The following is a 7,015-nucleotide window of genomic DNA, read 5'->3' as shown; positions in this document are numbered from 1 at the left end:
TTTTATGAAATCTGGCAAATGGATAAACAAAACTGCATTCCTTAATGGATTTATTAAAGAAGAGTTGTATATGATGCAACCAGAAGGTTTTGTCAATCCTAAAGGTGCTAACAAAATGTGCAAGCTCCAGCGATCCATCTATGGACTGGTGCAAGCCTCTCGGAGTTGGAATATACGCTTTGATGAGTTGATCAAAGCATATGGTTTTATACAGACCTTTTGAGAAGCCTGTATTTACAATAAAGTGAGTGGGAGCACTACAGCCTTTCTGATTAGTATATGTGAGTGACATATTGTTGATCAGAAATGATGTAGAATTTTTCTGCAAAGCATAAAGGAGTGTTTTAAAGGAGTTCTTTAAAAGGAAAAGACCTCAGTAAAAGCTACTTGCATATTAAGCATCAAGATCTATTGAGATAGATCAAGACGCTTGATAAGATTTTCAATGAGTACATACCTTGGCAAGATTTTGAAATAGTTCAAAATGGAACAGTCAAAGAAAGAGTTCTTGCCTGTGTTGCAAAGGTATGAAATTGAGTAAGACTCAAATCCCGACCACAGCAGAAAATAGAAAAAATGAAAAGTCATTCCCTATGCCTCAGTCATAGGTTCCATAAAGTATGCTATGCTATGTACCAGAACTATTGTATACCTTGCTCAGTATTTGACAAGGGAGTACAATAGTGATCTAGGAGTAGATCACTGGACATTGGTCAAGAATATCCTTAGTGAGGACTAAGGAAATATTTCTCGATTATGGAGGTGATAAAAGAGCCCGTCGTAAAAGTTACCTCGGTGCAAGTTTTCACACCGATCCAGATGACTCTAAGTCTCAATCTGGATACATATTGAAAGTGGGAGCAATTAGCTAGAGTAGCACCGTGCAGAGCATTGTAGACATAGAATATTTGCAAAATGCATACAACTCTGAATGTGACAGACCCGTTGACTAAGCTTCTTTCACGAGCAAAACATGATCACACCTTAGTACTCTTTGGGTGTTAATCACATAGCGATGTGAACTAGATTATTTACTCTAGTAAACCCTTTGGGTGTTGGTCACATGATGATGTGAACTATGGGTGTTAATCATATACAGATATGAATATTAGTGTTAAATCACATGACGATGTGAACTAGATTATTGACTCTAGTGCAAGTGGGAGACTGAAGGAAATATGCCCTAGAGGCAATAATAAAGTTATTATTTATTTCCTTATTTCATGATAAATGTTTATTATTCATGCTAGAATTGTATTAACCGGAAACATAATACATGTGTGAATACATAGACAAACAAAGTGTCACTAGTATGCCTCTACTTGACTAGCTCGTTAATCAAAGATGGTTATGTTTCCTGACCATGAACAATGAGTTGTTATTTGAGTAACGAGGTCACATCATTAGTTGAATGATCTGATTGACATGACCCATTCCATTAGCTTAGCACCTGATCATTTAGTATGTTGCTATTGCTTTCTTCATGACTTATACATGTTCCTATGACTATGAGATTATGCAACTCCCGTTTACCGGAGGAACACTTTGGGTGCTACCAAACGTCACAACGTAACTGGGTGATTATAAAGGAGCATTACAGGTGTCTCCAAAGGTAGATGTTGGGTTGGCGTATTTCGAGATTAGGATTTGTCACTCCGATTGTCGGAGAGGTATCTCTGGGCCCTCTCGGTAATACACATCACATAAGCCTTGCAAGCATTACAACTAATATGTTAGTTGTGAGATGATGTATTACGGAACGAGTAAAGAGACTTGCCGGTAACGAGATTGAACTAGGTATTGGATATCGACGATCGAATCTCGGGCAAGTAACATACCGATGACAAAGGGAACAACGTATGTTGTTATGCGGTCTGACCGATAAAGATCTTCGTAGAATATGTAGGAGCCAATATGGGCATCCAGTTCCCGCTATTGGTTATTGACCAGAGACATGTCTCGGTCATGTCTACATTGTTCTCCAACCCGTAGGGTCCGCACGCTTAAGGTTACGATGACAGTTATATTATGAGTTTATGCATTTTGATGTACCGAAGGTTGTTCGGAGTCCCGGATGTGATCACGGACATGACGAGGAGTCTCAAAATGGTCGAGACATAAAGATTGATATATTGGAAGCCTATGTTTGGACATCGGAAGTGTTCCGGGTGAAATCGGGATTTTACCGGGTTACCGGGAGGTTACCGGAACCCCCCGGGAGCCATATGGGCCTACATGGGCCTTAGTGGAAAGGAGAAAGGGGCAGCCCCAGGGGGCTGCGCGCCTCCCCCCTTCCCCTAGTCCTATTAGGACTAGGAGAGGTGGCCGGCCACCCCTCTCCCTCTTTCCCCCTTGGGAATCCTAGTTGGAATAGGATTGGGGGGGGAGTCCTACTCCCGGTAGGAGTAGGACTCCTCCTGCGCCTCTCTCTCTTGGCCGGCGCCCCCTCCCCCCTTGGCTCCTTTATATACTGAGGTAGAGGCACCCCATAGATACACAAGTTGACACAAGTTGATCCACGTGATCTATTCCTTAGCCGTGTGCGGTGCCCCCTGCCACCATATACCTCGATAATACTGTAGCGGAGTTTAGGCGAAGCCCTGCTGCTGTAGTTCATCAAGACCGTCACCACGCCATCGTGCTGACGGAACTCTTCCCCGACACTTTGCTGGATCGGAGTCCGGGGATCGTCATCGAGCTGAACGTGTGCTCGAACTCGGAGGTGCCGTAGTTTCGGTGCTTGATCAGTTGGATCGTGAAGACGTACGACTACTTCCTCTACGTCGTGTCATCGCTTCCGCAGTCGGTCTGTGTTGGGTACGTAGACAACACTCTCCCCTCGTTGCTATGCATCACATGATCTTGCGTGTGCGTAGGAAATTTTTTGAAATTACTACGAAACCCTACAGAATTATGGTTTGGGAAGAAACCTAAGCTGTCGTTTCTAAAAGTTTGGGGATGCGATGCTTATGTCAAGAAACTTCAACCTGAAAAGCTCGAACCCAAGTCGGAAAAATGCGTCTTCATAGGATACCCTAAGGAAACTGTAGGGTATACCTTCTACTTAAGATCCGAAGGCAAGATCTTTGTTGCCAAAAACGGATGCTTTCTGGAAAAAGAATTTCTCTCGAAAGAAGTAAGTGGGAGGAAAGTAGAACTCGATGAAGTACTACCTCTCGAACGGGAGAGTGGTGCAGCTCAGGAAAATGTTCCTATGATGCTCACACCAACTGAAGAGGAAACCAATGATGATGATCAAGGTACTTCGGATGAAGTTGCTACTGAACTTCGTAGGTCCACAAGGACACGTTCCGCACCAGAGTGGTACGGCAACCCTGTCCTGGAAATCATGTTGTTAGACAACGGTGAACCTTCGAACTATGAAGAAGCGATGGCGGGCCCAGATTCCAACAAATGGCTAGAAGCCATGAAATCCGAGATAGAATCCATGTATGAAAACAAAGTATGGACTTTGACTGACTTGCCCGATGATCGGCGAGCGATAGAAAACAAATGGATCTTTAAGAAGAAGACGGATGCGGATGGTAATGTCACCATCTATAAAGCTCGACTTGTCGCTAAGGGTTATCGACAAGTTCAAGGGATTGACTACGACGAGACATTCTCTCCGGTAGCGAAGCTTAAGTCCGTCCGAATCATGTTAGCAATTGCCGCATACTATGATTATGAGATATGGCAGATGGACGTCAAAACGGCATTCCTTAATGGGTATCTTAAGGAAGAGCTGTATATGATGCAGCCGGAAGGTTTTGTCGATCCTAAGAACGCTAACAAAGTATGCAAGCTCCAGCGATCCATTTATGGGCTGGTGCAAGCATCTCGGAGTTGGAATATTCGCTTTGATGAGATGATCAAAGCGTTTGGGTTTATGCAGACTTATGGAGAAGCCTGCGTTTACAAGAAAGTGAGTGGGAGCTCTGTAGCATTTCTCATATTATATGTGGATGACATACTCTTGATGGGAAATAATATAGAATTTCTGGACAGCATTAAGGCCTACTTGAACAAATGTTTTTCAATGAAGGACCTTGGAGAAGCTGCTTATATATTAGGCATCAAGATCTATAGAGATAGATCGAGACGCCTCATAGGTCTTTCACAAAGCACATACCTTGATAAGATTTTGAAAAAGTTCAAAATGGATGAGTCCAAGAAAGGGTTCTTGCCTATGTTACAAGGTGTGAGATTGAGCTCAGCTCAGTCATCGACCACGGCAAAAGATAAAGAAGAGATGAGTGTCATCCCCTATGCTTCAGCCATAGGATCTATTATGTATGCCATGCTGTGTACCAGACCTGATGTAAACCTTGCCGTGAGTTTGGTAGCAAGATACCAGAGTAATCCCGGCAAGGAACACTGGACAGCGGTCAAGAATATCCTGAAGTACCTGAAAAGGACAAAGGACATGTTTCTCGTTTATGGAGGTGACGAAGAGCTCGTCGTAAAGGGTTACGTCGACGCTAGCTTCGACACAGATCTGGATGACTCTAAGTCACAAACCGGATACGTGTATATGTTGAATGGTGGAGCAGTAAGCTGGTGCAGCTGCAAGTAGAGCGTCGTGGCGGGATCTACATGTGAAGCGGAGTACATGGCAGCCTTGGAGGCAGCGCATGAAGCTATTTGGGTGAAGGAGTTCATCACCGACCTAGGAGTCATACCCAATGCGTCGGGGCCAATCAAACTCTTCTGTGACAACACTGGAGCTATTGCCCTTGCCAAGGAGCCCAGGTTTCACAAGAAGACCAGGCACATCAAGCGTCGTTTCAACTCCATCCGTGAAAATGTTCAAGATGGAGACATAGAAATTTGCAAAGTACATACGGATCTGAATGTCGCAGATCCGTTGACTAAACCTCTCTCGCGAGCAAAACATGATCAACACCAGAACTCTATGGGTGTTCGATTCATCACAATGTAACTAGATTGGTGACTCTAGTGCAAGTGGGAGACTGTTGGAAATATGCCCTAGAGGCAATAATAAAAGTATTATTATATTTCTATGTTCATGATAATTGTCTTTTATTCATGCTATAACTGTATTATCCGGAAATCATAATACACGTGTGAATACAAAGACCACAATATGTCCCTAGTGAGCCTCTAGTTGACTAGCTCGTTGTGATCAACAGATAGTCATGGTTTCCTGGCTATGGACATTGGATGTCGTTGATAACGGGATCACATCATTAGGAGAATGATGTGATGGACAAGACCCAATCCTAAGCATAGCACAAAGATCGTGTAGTTCGTTTGCTAGAGCTTTGCCAATGTCAAGTATCTCTTCCTTTGACCATGAGAGCGTGTAACTCCTGGATACCGTAGGAGTGCTTTGGGTGTATCAAACGTCACAACGTAACTGGGTGACTATAAAGGTGCACTACAGGTATCTCCGAAAGTATCTATTGTTTTATGCAGATCGAGACTGGGATTTGTCACTCCGTATGACGGAGAGGTATCTCTGGGCCCACTCGGTAATGCATCATCATAATGAGCTCAAGGTGACCAAGGTGTTGGCCGTGGGATCATGCATTACGGTACGAGTAAAGTGACTTGCCGGTAACGAGACTGAACAAGGTATTGGGATACCGACGATCGAGTCTCGGGCAAGTAACGTACCGATTGACAAAGGGAATTGTATACAGGGTTTGATCGAATCCTCGACATCGTGGTTCAACCGATGATATCATCGAGGAGCATGTGGGAGCCAACATGGGTATCCAGACCCCGCTGTTGGTTATTGCCCGAGAGTGGTCTCGGTCATGTCTGCATGTCTCCCGAGCCCGTAGGGTCTACACACTTAAGGTTCGGTGACGCTAGGGTTGTTAGGAAGACTAGTATGTGACTACCGAATGTTGTTCGGAGTCCCGGATGAGATCCCGGACGTCACGAGGAGTTCCGGAATGGTCCGGAGGTAAAGTTTTATATATGGGAAGTTGTTAGACAGGCACCGGAAAGTTTCGGGGTCATACCGGTATTGTACCAGGACCACCGGAAGGAATCCGGGGGTCCACCGGGAGGGGCCACCCCTCCCGGGGGGCCACTTGGGCTGCGTGGGGATTGCAGCCAACCCCTAGTGGGCTTGGCGCGCCCCCCTCCTTGGGCCCTTGCGCCTAGGGGTGGGGGGGAAACCCTAAAGGGGGCGCACCCCCCTTGCTTGGGGGGCAAGCCCCCCACCCCTTGGCCGCCGCCCCCCCCTAGGGTTTTCCCTAGAGGGCTGGCCCCCCTTGCCCTTTCCCCTATATATAGAGGGGTGAGGGGAGGGCTGCAATACACTATAACTCAAGGCGCAGCCCCTCCCCTCCCCAACACATCTCCTCCTCCGTACGTGCTTGGCGAAGCCCTGTCGGAATACTGTCGCGTCAACTGCACCACGCCGTCGTGCTGCCGTTGGAGCTGCCTTCCTCAACCTCTCCTTCCTCCTTGCTGGATCAAGACGGAGGAGACGTCTCCCGTCCCGTACGTGTGTTGAACGCGGAGGTGCTGTCCGTTCAGCACTAGGACATCGGTGATCCGAATCACGTTCGAGTACGACTCCATCATCACCATCTCCTTGGCAAGCTTCCGCTCGTGATCTACAAGTGGTATGTAGATGCAAAGTCTCTCCCTTGACTCGTTGCTTAGATGAACTCATAGATGGATCTTGGTGAAACCGTAGGAAAAATTTTAATTTTCTGCAACGTTCCCCAACACCCGTTTCCTTCTTTTTCTTTCTATTTAAAAACTGCAGAAATACTCCATGTTCCTAATGAGACACTGAATGAGAAATACCTGGGTATGCCTTCTGATGTAGGGAGCTCAAAAAACGGTGCTTTTAAGTATTTAAAAGACCGTCTGTGGAGTAAGGTTCAGGGCTGGATTGAACGCACTATCTCCTCCGCAGGGAAGGAAGTGTTGGTGAAATCTGTGGCACAGGGAGTCCCGGTTTTTTCTATGTCTTGCTTCAAGCTCCCAAGAGGTTTATGTGAACATCTGAACATGCTTATTAGGAAAT

Source organism: Triticum aestivum, chromosome 3B (assembly GCF_018294505.1).
Source record: "Triticum aestivum cultivar Chinese Spring chromosome 3B, IWGSC CS RefSeq v2.1, whole genome shotgun sequence".
Lineage (NCBI taxonomy): Eukaryota > Viridiplantae > Streptophyta > Magnoliopsida > Poales > Poaceae > Triticum > Triticum aestivum.
Note: the sequence above shows the minus strand (reverse complement) of the source record.